Source organism: Nannospalax galili, unplaced genomic scaffold (genome assembly GCF_000622305.1).
Source record: "Nannospalax galili isolate Female #2095 unplaced genomic scaffold, S.galili_v1.0 scaffold994, whole genome shotgun sequence".
Taxonomy (NCBI): Eukaryota; Metazoa; Chordata; class Mammalia; order Rodentia; family Spalacidae; genus Nannospalax; species Nannospalax galili.
This window is the reverse complement of record NW_008334099.1, coordinates 377,621-395,937: the sequence shown is the minus strand read 5'-3', so window position 1 is coordinate 395,937 and position 18,317 is coordinate 377,621. Positions and strand designations below refer to the sequence as shown.

Genomic DNA, 18,317 nt, shown 5'->3' with positions numbered 1-18,317 from the left:
TCCAGGACCAGATGGACTCAGTGCTCAATTCTCTCCAACCTTTAAGGAAGTGCTAACTCCAATGTTCCCCAAACTGACCCATAGAACAGAAACGGAAAAACACTACATCAGGTTAGCTGGGGCTACAGGGAGACCCTGTCTCAAAAAGACAAAAAAAAAGTGTCCCAACAACAAAAAGTCCAGGACCAGATGGACTCAGTGCTCAATTCTCTCCAACCTTTAAGGAAGTGCTAACTCCAATGTTCCCCAAACTGACCCATAGAACAGAAACGGAAAAACACTACAAACTCATTCTACAAATTCAGCACTAACTTGATGCCGAATCTCATTAAGGACACAACAAAGAAAAAACACTGTAGACCAACTTCCCTGGTGAAAATATATGTAAATTAATAAAATTCTTGCAAATTATTTTCAACAACACATTAAGAACATCATGCACCAGAAGTAATTTGGTTTATCCTATAGAGGCAAAGTTGATTCAACATACGCAAATTAATAAGTATAGTTCAGCACATAAATAGACTTAAGGACAGAAACCTCATAATCATCTTAATTGATGTAGAAAAAAAGGCCTCCAACAAAGTTCAAAATGACTTCATGATAAATGCCCTGAAGTAACTAGGAATAGAAGGAACATATTTTGGCATAATATAGTCTATATATGACAAATTTATATACAAAATTATACTAGTGGGGAAAACTGACCATTTCCTCTAAAATCTGGAATGAGAAACAAGGCTATTTACACTTTATATTTAATTTGACCTAACACTCGAAATCTGGAACAGTATAACAAGGGAAAGACAGAAAAGGGATACAACTAAGAAAGGAAAAGTCAAAGCATCCATATTTTCAGAAAACAAGATCTTATACTTAAAACACCCTAAATACTCCACCAGAAAACTATCCTTACAAACACTTTTTTATTGTATATACCAATAACTACTCACCAACAAACAACTTAGGGGGAAAATTGCAATTCACAGTAGCTTCAAAAAAAAAAAACACTTGGAAACAAACTTAAGAAGTGAAAGACTTCTATAATGAAAACTTTAAGATACTGATAGAATAAATTGACGGAGATACTAGAAGATGGGTAGACCCCCATGCTCATAGATAGGCAGAATTGATATCATGAAACTGGCTACATTATGAAAAATAATCTATAGATTCAATGAAATTCTCATCAAAACCCCGAAGACATGTTTCGTACAAGTAGAAAAAATAATTCTAAAAATTGTATGGAAGGACAAAAAGGTCCAATAGCTAAAGCAATCCTTAACAGAAAGAGTGGTATGCATTTTATACATTAAAATGAAGCATAATTCAATTAAAAAAATTTATTTACTTAATTTTAAATTTTTATGTGTATGCATGTATTGTCTGCATGTAGGTAAGTGCACCCATGTCACACAATGCTTGAGGGGGTCAGAAGAGGCTATCGGATCCCCTGGGACTGGATTTATGGACAGTTGTTAGCTGCCATGTGGGTTCTGGGATTTGAACCCGGGTCTTCTGCAAGAACGGTCAGTGTTTTTAACCACTGAGACATCTCTCCAGCCCCCATAATTCAGTTTTTATGAAGCATTTACATAATTTTTGTTTTATTTCTATTTTATATGTATGTGTGTATTCGTGCATGTATGCAAGTGCATCCGTGTTATGCAGTTCCCTTGGAGGACAGAAGAGGGTGATGGATCCCCTGGAACTGGTACTATGAATGGTTGTTAGCCACCATGTGGGTGCTGTTATTTAAACCCAGGTCTTCTGCAAGAACAGCCAGTGCTGTTAATCACTGAACCATCTCTCTAGCCCCAGAATTTACATCATTTTTAATAATACTGGTGAATCTAGAGGACATTATGATAATGAAATGACACAGTATCAACTATTGCAAGGTTCAACTTGTATGTCAAGTCTAAAAGGAAGTTCTAGAAGCAGAAAGTGAAATGGTGGTTGCTTGGGGCTAGATGAGAATAGAGGGATAAGAAGTGGTATTATATACAGAACATCTCCAACTTATGATAGTTCAACTTTGGACTTTTCAAATTTATAACCGTGTAAAAGTAATATGCATTCAGTATAAACTATTTTTTGAATTTTGATCTTTTCTTGGACCACTAGTAATACATATGAAACGTGCTCACAATGCTAGATTATGGCATAGCTACAACTTCTAGTAAGTCATGCAACCATGAAGTGGGAAAAATGATATTCTACAGCACACTGTATTGTCAGTATCATCCATCTATATACTGCATTTTGATATTTTTTCATCCTGTCATGTCTAGAAAACACCCGTCTGTGTCTCTTGCTCCTGTTTTGAAGAGAAAAGTCATGCTTTAAATCAAACTCAAGATAAATTGCCTAGCATAAAGGTGATAATCTTGTGTCCTGGATAGCATTAAGTGGCAACTTGACACATGGCCTGCAGACATTTGAGAGGAGAGCTTCAATTGAGGAATTATCAAGATTAGATTCACCTGTTGGCCTGTCTACAAGGGATTCTCTTGCTGTTTTAATTGATGTAGGAGGACCCAACCCACTGTGGGCAGCACCATCCCTAAGTGGTTCTGAACTGTTCAAGAAAGCTAGCTGAGCTAGTCAGCAAGCAGCATTCTCCATGGTTCCTGATGTACTTCTTTGGCTGTTGAATTTAGTTCTCTGTTCTGAGGCATGGCTGTGTGGAATAACAAAGAGGCCTGACTCCAGGTCTGTTTGGCTTCCCTCAATGATGGACTATGACTTAGAATTGTAAGCAAAATCCCTTCCTCCTCTAAGTTGCTTTTGGTCAGAATGTTTTTATCACAACAGAAAGGAAGCTAGAACACCCAGTAAAGGCAATTTTACATAATTGACAGTCCTGACTATAGTAAAGGAAAAGTGAATCGGTGATGCAAAAAAAATTGTCACCATCAGTTGAATTCATTGTCATGATAAAGAAAAGCATTGAGTTGTGGCATGATGGGGAAAAATTATTTGTCCAATGGAAGAAAGATCAGATACAGAAGCACATATTCCTTTCCCTACTATTCAGGCTAAGGAAGGAAGTCTTTTTGATATGCTAAAATTGAGTGTGGATGATTAGCCTTCCTATGCATACATGTTTATAAAAAGCCATGGGTTTTTTCAATACTTCAAAAGACATCATGATTTTCATTATGTAAATCTAGTAGTGAGGCAACTAGTCCAAACACTGAAAGTGACAATGTTTAGGGAAGAGTTGCACAGAATAATTGTGGGGGAGAAGTAGTCACCAGAACAAATAATATTGATAAAATGGTCTTACTATGGGAGCATATGCTGGAGTGCATTTACACGTGTCAAGAATCCAAGACAACACCAAAATTTAAGGTATTCAAAGACTGTATAACACTGATTTTGGGGGAAATATCTCAGGGTTCAAATTAAAACAGTTTCTAATCTACCACTCAAAGAACTCTAGAGCATTCAAGGATGTAAATACAAATACGCTTGTTTTATTATTGCCATAAGAAGAATGCCTGAATGATATCAGCATTATCTCAAGACTGGGTTTTGGACTGCTTTTTTCCACAGGGAAGAGTATGTTGTAGGCAAAACATTTTTATTATTATTTTAACTCATGAAATTAATGAGTTTTATTATTATATTTTCATACAAATATGGCATAAGACTTTGTTCCTATTGGTTCCCCTATTTTTCTCTACAATTCCTAATGTCCTTACCCTTGGTTGTCTCTTTCTTTCCCCTAAATAGTTCCCCTTTCTGTTTTTAAAAAGTATTTTATTATTTTTATTTTGTGTGTATTTATGTATTGCCTGCATGTAGGTAAGTGCATCCGTGTCGTGCAATGCCTGGGGAGGTCAGAAGAGGCTGTTGGATCCCCTGGGACTGGAGTTACAGACAGTTGTTAGCTGCCATGTGGGTGCTGGAATTTGAACCCGGGTCTTCTGCAAGAACAACCAGTGTTCTTAACCACTGAGCCATCTACCCCCTCCCCCTTTCTATTTTTATATCACATGTTCTCTTCCTCTTTTGGATTTATCCTTCCTCCACTCCTCTCTTGAGATAAATTCCTTCCTTGCTGCGGTCTCCTTTATAGTTTCATTACATATATACAAACACATACACAGACACTCACAGACCCCCCCCATACACACACTTAACTCACAGATACCCCCTCCCCCATACACACACTTAACTCTAGATTCTACATTTGAGAGAAATATGCACTACTTGACCTTTTTAATCTGGCCTACTTCACTTTCATAATGATTTGAACTTCCACATCCATTTCATGGAAATGGCACAGTTTCATTTCTCTTACTGCTGAATAAAATTCCATTATGTACCAAATGTTTTTTGTTCACTCATCTATTAATGGCTGTCTGGCCTGGTTCTATTTCTTAGTTATTATGAATCACACAGAAATAAATATGGATGCACAAGTATGTCTGTAGCATGTTGACTTCAGGTATATACCGAGGACTAGCATTTCTGGGTCATATTTCAGCTATGTTTGTAGTTTTGGGAAGCATTTCCATAGTGGGTACACCAGTTTACAGGTCCACCAGCCATGCATAGGATTCCTCTTTCCCCATGTCCATGATAACTTTTGTTATCAGTTGCTTTCTTAATGATAGTCATTCTTAAAAAGATGAGATAGAATTTCAAAGCTGTTTTAATTTCTATTTCCCTAATAGCTACAGATGAAGAATACTCATAAAAATTATTAACCATTTATCTTTCTTACTGAGCTAGCTCATTGGGTGGTTTGGTTTTTGATATTAAAAATTCACAATTCTTATATAGTCAGAAGTTAATCTAGTCTACCTGTCTGAGATATAGTTGGCAAAATTTTTCTTTCCCACTCTGCAGGATTTCTTTTCACTTTGGTGACTGTCTCCTTTGATGTGCAGTTTTTAAATTTTATATATCCCCGGGGTTATTTCCTGTGGTCTCATCATTTTGTCCTCATACCTTAACTTATTATCTGAAATAATAGTAAATCATGTTTTGAGACTAAGACTCTATGACCAAAAAGTAGTAAGAGTGAATTACTGGAAAGTCTCACTTCACCCAAAGCAAAGATAATATATCTCAACTCAATATAAGCTTTAAAGATATTTCCTTTCTTTTAAAAAGTTTTTCATAGAACCTGAAAGAGGGGGATAGTAGGTAACAGATGTTATCAGGGGGGAGGGGGGAGGGACATACACGGGGGGGGGCCACTGTGAGGGAGGAAGGAACTCAGGAGAAGGGGGATGGCAGGAGATAGGTGTTATTGAGGGGAGTGAAGGGATACTGGGGACACTTGGACTATGGAGGGAGGAGGGGGTTGGATGGGGGAGAGAGAATAGAGATGAATGAATCTGGGGTGGGGGTGGCTAGGGAAGGCAGAGGGAAATGTGTTGCCTCTGAAACACCCTGAGAAATGCACATATGTTGTCTGAACATTAATGCATATGTATACCTGGAGGCTGTATGGCAAGGAACACTATGCCAGACAGGAGAGACCTCCCTTTGAATAGTTTGTCAGAGTGGTCCAAGAGACTCACAAAACAACACAGGCCAGGGCTCTTGGTTATATCCCCGAACTGGAAGAAAAGACCCCACTGGGGAAGACAGGACATACTTTGGACACAGAACTTGGAACAATGGAGCAGGGGCTCACCTGGAAGCCTTCTACCTGAAGTTTAGCCCTCATAGTTCTGGAGGATACTACACAAGCTGCTAAGGGACAGAATCAATCAATGGCCCAACCAAGCCCTAAAGTCTAATAACCATAATGACTGGCATGGCAAACTACCTTTATTGGTGCAGTACTGACACTATTATCTTGGGGGGGGGTAGTCAACAGCTTTCTAATTGGATTTAAAGCCCTCTCAGTGTGCTTGAACTCACGGGTGGCACTGTAAGCACAGTCAAATACGTATGACTGGAGAGGTTGTAGATCATAGAGAAAACCATATCTTTGTCATATCTCTAGACAAATTAAATTTCTTACCTTATATGAAATATGTATCCTTATATTTACAGACAAGTATACCATACACCACTCGCCAAAGAAGCTTTTTTTTTTTTTTCTTGCAACAGATGGAGGCTACCACAGAATCCCACAACCGGTTAGGCACAGAGAATATACGTCTGACAGATTCCCAGTCCTAGGTGACATATCTACAGTGGAACCTCTACACCTTAGACTTATGGAACATAGTGAAAGGGAGAGAGAGAAAAAAACTAGTGTATCCCTCAACTGTCACCAGTGAAGCTTCCTTACACAACAGAGTACCATACACACAAAAGGCCACAACTGACCAACTTTTAAAGAATAAGAGACTGCAGAGTGTGTGTGCCTGTTTAGAACTCCTATATTAAACCTCTCCCACCCAGGGCTCAGGGATCATTGTGGAAGAGGTGGGCGGAAAGAGCCAGGGATGATCCGTGAACATAGGGAGCCAGAGACTTGTACAGGCCACTGGAAGCTTGTACTTGTGAAATTGTGGAGGTGGCAACACCAAGCACAGGATCCATGCCAACTCAGTCAGACAAGGGCCCAGGGTGGAGTGAGGGAAATGGGTGGTGGGTTGGCCCTGGTCTGGGAACTGTTGGAGACTGATTGTTCCTGAGTGAGGGAGAGAGGGCATTGCCAACAATCTCTAGATGAGCTGAAGGTTTGCACTGAGGGTCACCTGGGTGCAGATGCTTGACTGGATGGGACTTGGCATGTATGGTGGAGTACATGAAACCTGGTGGAGGGTAGAGGGCATGGATGGGGGAAGGGGGTCTAGATTTGATTAAGAACTATTGTATGAAATGTACAAAAGTGCAATAAATATTAAAAAATGTTTTTCTTTATTTTATTATTATTGCATTTGTGTGTGTGTGTGTGTGTGTGTGTGTGTGTGTGTATGTTGTGTATGAGTGTGGGGAACACACATGTGGAGGTCAGAAGACTTTTTTTTTTGGTCTTTTTTGAGACAGGGTCACCCTGTAGCCCAGCTGGCCTGCTATGTAGACCATGCTGGCCTTGAACTCTGTCTCTGCTTCCCAAGTACTGGGATTAAAGGCATGCTCTACCACATCCAGCTTTAAAGGATAACTATTAAGAAGTTGGTTCTCTCTTTTCACCTTTACATGTCTTATGAGAATAAAATTCAGGTCACCAGGCTTGTGTGGCAAGTGTATATACTGGGACATTTTGATGGCCTGATATTTGTTTTTTCTAGCCCATAACTTACATATAGTAATACAGTTTACATAGTTAATAGCACTACAATAGAATGGTTGGATACATTTTTTGTTTTTCTTTTTAAAATTGGTTTTTATTGAATTTTTCTGTATTCATACAGAACATGTTAATCTTAATCATCTTTATACCGCCATTCTCACTGGCACCCTCCCATAGCCCCCCACTGGAACCCATATACTCTATCATCCCTATTAAAGCCCTCTGTGTCAAGTCAGTGTCCCCAGATGTTCTCCAGTGCAAGTTCATCCACTGAGGTCTAGTCAGCTTATCTAGAGTCCCTTCTTTGATGAAGATCAGCTCTTCTTCACCTAGCAGCAATCAGTTGCCAGTATTTTTTCAGATAAGATGGGGGTTTGCTGTTCACTTTCCCAATTCTATGTTGGGTTTTTGTCTCCCTGAGTTTGCATGGGACATGTGTATGTTGACACCATTGCCATTGCATCATATGAGCAGGTTCCCAGGAGCTTGTAGGACTCCGTTTCTATATAGTCCTGAATCTCCTCTCTGGCTCTTAGAATCTTTCTGTTCCCTCTTCCAAGATTGTCCCTGAACGTTGGGTGGGTGAAGTGTAATAAAGAAGCCCTGTCCAAGGACCAGAATTCAGCAGACTTTTTATCTCTACGCTTTGGACATTTGTGACCTTTTGCGTTCTTAGCCCTCTGCTGTATGAGGGAGACTCATTAATGAGAACTGAGAGATTCATTAGTGTCCTGTCCCCTTCTTTACCTCTGTTATATGTTCCATGAGTCTTAGGTGTAGAGTTTGCATTGTAGATGTGTCACTTAGGCCTGGGCAATTCATAGACAATGTCTGTGTGTGACCTGTTGTGGTACTTGGTAATAGTCTCCAACTGGTGCAAGTGAGCTTCTTCGATGAGTGGTGAATGGGATATTTGTCTGTAAATATAAGGATACATATTTTGCACATAGTAAGAAATCACATTAGTCTAGGGATGTGACAGTCTTGGGATTTCTCTAAGATCTATGAACACGCCAGTCATGTGTTTTTTTGCTTTTTTTTTACAGTACCACACGCGTTTCCTCCCATTGAGTGAGCTTTTAGTCCAATTACGTAGCTGTTGATTGCCACCAAGATAAAAGTACCACTACTGTACCATTGCTGTATGCTGTGCTGGCCATTGATGTGGTTATTTGGTCTTGAAGCTGGTGTTGGACCACTGATTGATGTTTTTCCCTTGGCAAATTCATAGCACTCTCCAAAGCTCTGAGAGCTAGCCTTCAGGGGAAGTGATATCAGGTCAGTTGCAGCTCTATTGCTCCAAATCCAAAGTATGTTCTTTCTTCAGCAGTAGGGTCTTACCTTCAAAATTTGAGAGGCCATTAAGGGCTGTGGCAATAGCCTGAGTAATTTTGGGAGTGTCTTAGAGTATCCTGGCCAACAACTCAAAGGAAGGTTTCTCCTGTCTGGCATTGTTTCTTGTTATATAGCCTTTATCTATACACATGGACTCAAGAAAAGATAAAGTAGGATGGGGCCTGAATACTAATTCAATTTCACTAACACCATCCATTACTGGATCAGTTGCCACTGTTGCATTGTTATCACCAAATTCTAGTCCAGAATCATCATATGTTTTGGTCCGTTTGTTAGTGGGGCCTGCTTCCTGATTGTTATGTGTGGATGCATTACTACAGTGGGAACTGCCGCCGTTATCTTCTGCTCCACTACCCTTTTAATCTGTTGCTTCTTGCATCCCTGTAATCTTTTCATGGCATGTATCTTCAGTCCTTCCTCAATGCTGTGGCTGAGTGCTTGCTGATTATTGTGCTTGTTGATCCTGGCTAATACTCTCTCTTGATGAGTTTCATATTCATCACGACTTGGATAAATTTTGCTGAGGAGCACATCAAAATTTGGGTCTGGCCTTAGTGATCTTTTGGAAATTCTTTTTTTCCCAACAGGTAAGGCATTCTTTGTTGCCACTTCTATGAGCTGTGATAATGCAATCTGCACAAAAACGATGTAAACACTCCTTTGTAGTCATGGTGTTCTTCAACATATCCAAACAAATTGGGCACATTAACTCAACGTGTAGACTTCTAGGTGAAGCCACAATTTCCAAGCCATCTGTTATTGCTTCCTGAGGTGTTCTTTGCAATTCATACAAACTGACTTCCCATGTTTTGTTTATTGGTTGAGTTCCATTTGTCTGCACAGCCTGAAACATTGTGGCTCCCCTCAGCCCGGAGCTCCGCTGCCCATTGCCAGAGCGAGACTCGGATCAACCACCCTAGCCTATGCACAATATCAAAATAACCCCATATTTTAACCATTTCTCCCTTAGTAACACCTGTCTCCTACTGTTCTTCTCTCTCAGGTTCTTTCTTTATCTTTACTTCTCTCGTTCCTTTTCATTATTATGGTTCCTGCAGTTATGTCTCGATGCATACTCACATAAGGATTTGGTGCTAGTATCCACATTTGAGGGAGAACATACATCATTGGTTTTTCTGAGTCTGTGTTACTTCACTTAGTGTAACAGTTTCTAGTTCCATCCATTTTCCTGCAAATTCCATGATTTCGTCTTTCTTTACTGCTGAGTAAAACTCCATTGCATAAATGAACAACATTTTCATTATACACTGTCAGGTGAGGGACACTTAGGTTGCTTCCATCTCTTAGCTATTGTGAAAAGAGCACCAACAAACATAGATGTACAAGTGTCTCTGCAATAGGACGAGTTGTTTGGGTATATGCCAAGGAGTGGTATAACTTGGTCAAATGGTAGGTTCATTTGTAGTTTTTTAAGAGTCCTCCACACTGCTTTCCATAGGGGGTTGCAAGAATTTGCATTCCTACCAGCAGTGGATGAGCATTCGCTCTCTTTCCCCACATGTTCTCCAGCATTTGGTATCATGTGTTATCTTGATCTTAGGCAGTCTGACTGGGGTAAGATGAAATCTTAAAGTTGTTTTAATTTGCATTTCCCTAATTACTAATGATGTTGAACAACTTTTAACATGTTTCTTAGCCATCTGTTCAGATCCTTAGCCTAAATTTTTTCTTTGGTCTTTTTGAGACAGGGTCACCGTGTAGCCCCAGCTGGCCTGGAACTCACTATGCAGACCATGCTGACCTCTCACAGAGATCCACCTGCTTCTGTCCCCCAAGTGCTGTGACTAAAGGTGTATGCCACCATGTGCCACCATGCCGGCCTGGCCTTTATTTTATTTTATTTTATTTTATTATTTTTTTGGTTCCTTAGCCCATCTTTTACTTGGGTCACTTGTTTTCTTGATCCTCTGTTTTTTGAGTTCTTTATCTATTCTGGATGTTAAACTTCTGTCAGATGTGTCACTGGTGAAGATTTTCTCCCACTCTATGGGTTTTCTCTTCATTTCTTTAGTTGCTTCTTTTGATGTACAGAAGCTTTTTAGTTTAATGAGATCCCATTTGTTGATTCTTGTCCTTAATTCGTAAGCAATTGCTGTCCGGTTTAGAAAGTCCTTTCCCACACTTATATCTTGTAGGTTGTTACCAATGTTTTCTTCTAACAGTTTCAGAGTTTCAGGCTTCACACTGAGGTCTTTGATCCATTTGGAGTTGACTTTTGTGCAGGGTGAAAGATAGGGGTTTAGTTTCATTCTTCTACAGGGGGAGATCCAGTTTTCCCAGCACCATTTGCTGAACATGCTGTCTTTCCTCCAGTTAATGTTCTTGGCCCCTTTGTCAAATATCAGGTGGCTGAAAATGCAATTACTCATATTTGGGTCTTCAATTTTGTTCCATTGATCTTGGGTCTATTTTTATGCCAGTACCAGTTGTTTTATGACTATAGCTCTGTAATACAGTTTAAAGTCTGATATAGTAATCCCCCCAGCATTGCTCTTAGTGCTCAGGGGTGCTTTGGCTAGCTGAGGTCTTTTGTGCTTCCATATGAATCTTAGGACGGTTTTCTCCAACTCTGTGAAGAATGTCATGGAGATTTTGATTGGCATTCCAATGAATCTATAAATGGCTTTTGGTAGGATGGTCATTTTCACAATATTAATTCTTCCAATCTATGAGCATGGGAGGTCCTTCCATCTTCTGGTGTCTTCCTCAATCTCTTTCTTTAAAGATTTAAAATTTTTATTGTAGAGGTCTTTAATGTCTTTGGTCAGGTTTGTTCTGGGATTTTATTTTATTTTATTTTATTATTTCATCTGAGGCTACTGTGAAAGAAAGGGTTTCCATGTACTTTTTCTCCAATTGCTTGTTATTGGCATATAGAAAGAGAAAGGCTATTGATTTTTTTAGATTAATTTTATTGCCTGCCACTTTACTGAAAGTATTAATCATGAGAAAACTCTTTTAGGAGTTTTCTGGTGGAGTTTTTGGCATCTCAGGTACAAAACCATATCATCTGCAAACTGGGATGATTTGACCTCTTCCTTTCCAATTAGTATTCTTTAATTTCCTTCTCTTGTCTTATTGAGCTAGTAAGAGTTTCAAGCACTATATTAAAAAGGAGTGGAGATAGTGGATAGACTTGAGTGGTTCATGATTTTAATAGAAATGCTTCCAGTTTTTCACCATTTAGAATGATGTTGGCTTTGGGTTTATTATATAAAGCTTTAATTATATTGAGGTATGCTTCCTCCAGTACAATTTCCTTTAGGACTTTGAACATAAATGCATGTTAACTTTTGTCAAAGGACTTTTCTGCATCTGTTGAAATGACCATGTGGTTTTTGTCTTTGAGCTCATTTATATGATTTATAATGTTTATTGACTTACCTGTATTGAAACTTCCCTGAGTCTCTGGAATAAAGTCAACTTGATGATGGTGGACGATATTTTTGATGTGTGTCTGTATGCGGTCTGCAATTATTTTGTTGAGAATTTTGACATATGTATTCAATAAGGACATGGGTATATAGTTTTCATTCTTGGTTGTATCATTACCTTGTTTTGATATTAGAGTGATGTTGGTTTCACAGAAGGAATTTGGAAGTTCTCCCTCTGTTTCTATCTTTTTGAATAAACTAAGTAGTATTAAATATAGATCGTCTTTAAATGTCTGGTAGAATTCTGCTCTGAAGTCATCTGGGCCTGGGCTTTTTTCAATTGGGAGGTTTTGTATTACTGTTTCAATTTCCTTATGTGTTATGGGTCTGTTTAAGCTGTTGATCTCTTCTTGGTTTAGCTTTGGTGATTTCCATGATTTTAGATACACATCCATTTCTTTTAGATTTTCTAATGTAATAGCGTATTGGTTTTTAAAGTATTCTGTTATAATGTTGTGGATCTTTCTGTTGTCTCTTGTCATGTTTCTCCTTTCATCTCTGATTTTGTTGATTTGTAGTTCCTTCCTTCCTTCCTTCCTTCCTTCCTTCCTTCCTTTCTTTCTTTCTTTCTTTCTTTCTTTCTTTCTTTCTTTCTTCTTTCTTTCTTTGTTAACTGGGCTAAGGGTCTGCCTATCTTGTTTATTGTAGGAAACCAGGATGCCAGGCCCTAGGGTGAGGTGAGCCTAAAACTTATAGGTCCAGGCTGCATTCTCTGCTAAATGGAGGGGCACTAAAAACAGTGCCTCTAATAATCCGTTTCTTGCAGAATGCTGCTAGACTGGCAGGAGGAAGCGTCCCGGTCATAAAAGTGCATGTTTCCTGCTCTGTGGGAAAGCGTCTTGGTCAACAACACTTAGCTCATCTCCTTGTCCTAAACAAATAACTCAGCTATCCCTGGCTAAGAGATTAGGCCAGGTTAAAGGTTTACTCCTGAGCTAAAAGCTAAAAGTTTACCATGCTTTTAGCTCTAAGAAAGAAAACACTGTGGCCAATAAATTACTGGATGGGCATTGATAACCTTGAGTAAAAGTTTAAGAATCCTTCTGGTGCCAACTAACAGACTAAATGTCCTGTTTCTTTATACCCTAAATCTTTGTATGTGACTACCATATCCCACATGACTGCTAGTTCCTTGGAATGTATAAAAACCATCTAATTTTAAAATAAATTGTCCTGTTGGGAAGACACAGGTCCCAGAGTTTATGACTCTGTCGCCTGTCAGACCCTCTGCCCCAAGCCAGCAGGTTCCCCGCTAAGCAAAGCAAACCTGAGTCCCAACAGTTTATCTTTTCAAAGAACCAGCTTTTGGATTCATTGAGTCTTTGTATTGTTTTCTTTGCTTCTATTTCATTAATTTCTGCTCTTATTTTTCTTATTTCTTCTTGTCTGCTGGGTTTGATTTCATTTGCTGTTGCTTTTCAAGTGTCTTGAGTTGTAATGTTATGTCATTTATTTTTAAGTAGGTCAATATGATAAATATATTTCAGTGACTAGCCATGTCTAATTCTGATTGCACTAATTGTCAATGGAGTTAAAAGGAAAGCAACACTTTCACAATCACTGCCTCAAGGGAATAAAATATATTGGATTCTTTTACAATACAAAAACAGTTCTTGCCACATCAACACTCAGAAAGTTGTATTCACATATGTACCACAAAAAGAAAAAAACAAACTATGACAGTTAAGACCAAACAGAAAGTTTTATATCGCTTTTCATGACACATATGCCCTTCTGCCACATTCCATTCTTCCTCATCATCTAATATTGTCCTCTTTTGGAGTTCTACTCAGTGGTAAAAAAAGACGAAATTTGCAGGAAAATGGATGGAACTAGAAACTGTTATGCTAAGTGAAGTAACACAGACTCAGAAAAACAAATAATGTATGTTCTCCCTCATATGTGGATCCTATCACCAAATCCTTATGTGTAAGTATGTATGAAGACATAACTGCAGGAACCATTATAATGTAAAGGAGGTAAAGAGAAAGAAAGAACCTGAGAGAGAAGAACAGTAGGAGGCAGGTGTTACTATGGGAGAAATAGTTTAAAATGGAGTTATTTAAATGGGAAGGGGAGGGAGGTTTATGGAAGTTACCTTGGGGATAAAGGGAAATAAGGAGCTCAAGAGAAGTGGGACCAGTAGGACACTGGTATTTTCTAGGGAGAAATAGGGAAATCAGCGACACTTTAAATGGGAAAGCCATGATGGAAAGATTAGACAGGGAGAGATAGAGGAGAGACAAATAATGTCTAGCTAGTTTAAAAAAAACAGAGGCAATTATATTAGTCCAATAACCTAATGATAAATTACATCTAAAGTATCTTTGCATGAGTCTAAGTGCTGTTACAATAATGGTGGGGAACTTGAACACCCTACTCTCATTTTTGGATAGATCTTCCAAACTGAAAACAAATGAAATCTTAGAACTAAAGTATACTATTGGTAGGACATAGTGGCACATGCCTTTAATCCTAGCACTTGGGAGGCAGAGACAGGCAGATCTCCATGTTATCAAGGCCAGTCTGGTCTATATAGTGAGTTCCAGGCCAGCTGGGGCTATGGAGAGACACTGTCTCAAGAAAAACAAAAATAAAATAAATAAATAAATACATAAGTAAAATAAGCTATGGATCAATGTGATTTAACTGATATACACACAGATATATATGTATACATGTATGTATTCTTGCCTTGTATTTCTAAATATAATAAATTTTGGAAAAGTTTCCGTTGATTGCTGAGAAAAACTGTTTTGTGGAATATTTTTTTCTCAGCAGTCCATGGAACATTTTCCAAAATTTATCATATTATAGGATGTAAGGTAAGTCTATAAATACAAAAAACTTGAGATAATTCCTTGTGCCTTGTCAGACCACAATTAAATAAAATAGAAGTCAGTGAGAGAAACCACAGAAACAAATTTTTGAATGAACCAACAAATATCTAAGCAAACGGATGAAATTATAACAAATTTTTGAATGAAAAAACAAACATCTAAGCAAACAGATGAAATTAAAAATTCCTAGTGACAAATTATAACAAAAAACAAAACCTATCAGAATCTCTGGGACACAGCCAAGGCAGTCTTACGAGGAAAGTTTATGACATAAGTGTTCACATTAAGAAATCTTAAAGAAGCAAAGCAAACTAAATCAAACCAAACCAAACCAAAAACCAATTCTTTGGTGTACATATAATTTTGCCATTCATTAAAGACAGAAGCAAATGTCCATACTAATGAGGTGGATATGCTAGTTTATTTTCACATAAAGAATTAGGTCTTCACTGAATATTCGATACTGTAGAATATGAATTAGACAAACCACTTACCTTTCATAACTTTTTGCTGTTAACCAACCAATACGTAATTTGTCTATGCTGTAACCATGGTATAAAAATGTAAGAACTTTCTCTCTTTAGGGTCCATACTTTTCCTGGAAAAAAAGAAATCTAAAGGATACAGTTAAATAACCTAATTATGCACCTAAATACTCTTCAAAAGAACAAGTAGCTAATTCCAATCCCTGTACAGAGCAAGAAATAGAGACTAAGAGAACAACACATAAAACTAATTAAACAAAGTGTTGGTTCTTTGAAAAAGTAAACAAGATTCACAAACCCTTAGCCAATCTAACAAAATAAAGAGGAAGACACAAATTATCAAAATGAGAGATGAAAAGGGTGTCATTATAACAGACTTTAATGAAATACAGAACATTATTAGAGATTACTTTGTAAATATGTACTCTAAAAATTTCAAAAACCTAGAAGAAATAGAATTTATAAATGTCTATCATCTACTAAAATTAAAACCAGAAGATATAAATAACTTAGACCCATTTTAATCAACAAGATAGAAGCTATAAGCTATCGTCTCCTTTCAAAGAAAAGTCTAGGATTAGTTGACTAATTAGTTTACTGCTTAATTCTATCAAACTTTGAAGGAAAATTTCATGCCAATTTTTAATTTGTTCCCACAAATTAGAAAATGAAGGAACTCTACCAATTTAATTCTATGAAGTCAGAATTATTCTGATACCAAAACCAGGCAAAGACACAACAAAATAAGAAAACTACTGACCAACTTTTGGTGAATATAGATGCAAAAAATACTCAACAAATACTTGCAAACGGAATTCAAGAACGTATTAAGAAGATCATACATTATGACCAAGTGGGCTTCATTTCAGAAAGGCAAGTTTGGTTCAACAAATGGAAATCAAGAAATATAATACACCATACAAATATATAGACACACTAAAGGACAGAAACCACATAGTTATCTCAGTTGGTCCTGAAAAGGCATTTGACAAAGTTCAACATACCTTTATGATAAAAATCTTGGAGAGGTTAGGAATAGATGGTGCATGCCTCAAATAATAAAGGCTATATGCAACAAACCTAAAACCAACATTATATTAAATGGAGATGCACTGAGAGCATATCATCTAAAATCAGGAACGAGACAAAAATGCCCACTCTCTTATTTAATATAGTGTTTGAAGTCTTAACTATAGCAATTAGATAAGGGAAAAGCAGAAAGGGGATAAAAATAGGAAAAGAAATCAAACTATTTTGATTTGCAAATGATATGATTCTGTTCTTAAAAGACCCTATAGAATCTACTAGAAAACTCCCAGATCTAGTAAATGCTTACAACCAGAATGACAGAATCAATATTGTGAAAATAACTATACTACCCAAATTAATCTACAGATTTAATGCAATATATTATCAAAATTCTAGTGTCATATTTTATAGAACTAGAAAAAATAATTCAAGAATCCATATGGAATCACTAAAGCCTATGAATAGGTCTTCCAGAGGTTCTAGGTTCTATTCCCAGCATCCATGCTGTGGCTAACAAGCATCCATAAGTCTAGTCCAGGGGATCTGAAGCCTTCTTCTGGCCTTGGAGGCTTTGCACAGCATGGTTGCACTTACATACATGCAGGTAAAACACTCATACATAAAATAAAAATAAATTTAAAAAGGTAAAGATATTGGAACAAGCAATGATCTTCTGTATAAGTCTTCAATACCTCAGGAAACAAAACCAAGTATTGATAAATAGGATTACATTGAATGAAAAAACTCCACAGCAGAGGAAATAGCCAACACAGGAAACAATCTATAGGATAGGAGAATATCATTACTAGCTATTGATCTGAAAGGATTAATAACCAGAATATGTAAATAACTCAAACAACTTAAGAAAAAATTCGAATAAAACATGTGTAATTATCTAGGCGTGGTGGTGCATGCCTTTGGTCCTACAGGGAGAGGGAGACCCTGTCTCCCCACCGCAAAAAAAACCCCAAACATTTGTAATTGACCTGAGTAGATACTTCTCAAAAGAGGAAAAAATAGAGCTGGAGAGATGGCTCAGCAGTTAAGAACACTTGCTGTTCTTCCAGAGGACCCGGGTTAGATTCCCAGCACATGGAGGCTAACAACTGTCTGTAACTCCAGTTTCAGGGGCTATGACATCTCCTTCTGGCCTCTGTGGGCATTATATGCATGTGGTACACTTACATGCAGGCTGAACACTCAATACACATTAAAAAAAAACCCAAACCCTAAATAAGTTTTTTAATAAAAAAGAAAAAAAGAGGAAGAAAATCAAAATTACATTGAGATAATATCTTACCTCAGTTTACTGATCATAAAACCCTGTAGAAATAACAAACATTCCTGAGGGTGTGGAAAAAAAGGAATCCTGATACACTGTTAGTGAGAATGTAAATTACTACGGTTACTGTAGCAAATAGTATAGGGGTTCCTTAACAAAATGAAAAATAGAACTATAATATCATCCAGCGACAGTGTTTACCTGGTTAGATATCCAAAGAAATGCCACCAGCAAATGAAAGAGTAATCTCTATACTCATGTTTACTGAAGCACTATTCACAATATTCAAATTTTGGAATCAGCTTAGGAACCTGTTGACTGATGTGTGGATAAAGAATATAGTCCAAGCTGGGTGTCGTGGTACATATCTTTAATTTCAGCACTTGGGAGGCAGAAGCAGGTGGATCTCTATGAAACTGAGGCCAACCTGGTCTATATAGTGAGTTCCAGGCTGACTGGGGCTACAAATAAGTTGGGGGAGATGAACTCAATGTGTTTGCAAATGTTGAGATAGGATCTCACTATGTAGCCCAGGATGACACTGAACTCACAGTGATCTGCCTGCCTCTGCCTCCCAAGTGCTAAGATAAAATTATAAAAATAAAATTATAAATAATAATATATATTATTAAATACAAAAGGTCTAAACTTATT

The 18,317-nt window shown here is 37.7% G+C and overlaps 1 pseudogene; it reads right to left on the bottom strand.

Annotated features, from left to right (window-relative positions):
- Window positions 1-768: 768 nt before the first annotated feature.
- On the bottom strand, window positions 769-9,425 carry LOC103730947 (annotated as a pseudogene).
- Between the last annotated feature and the right edge of the window lie 8,892 nt (window positions 9,426-18,317).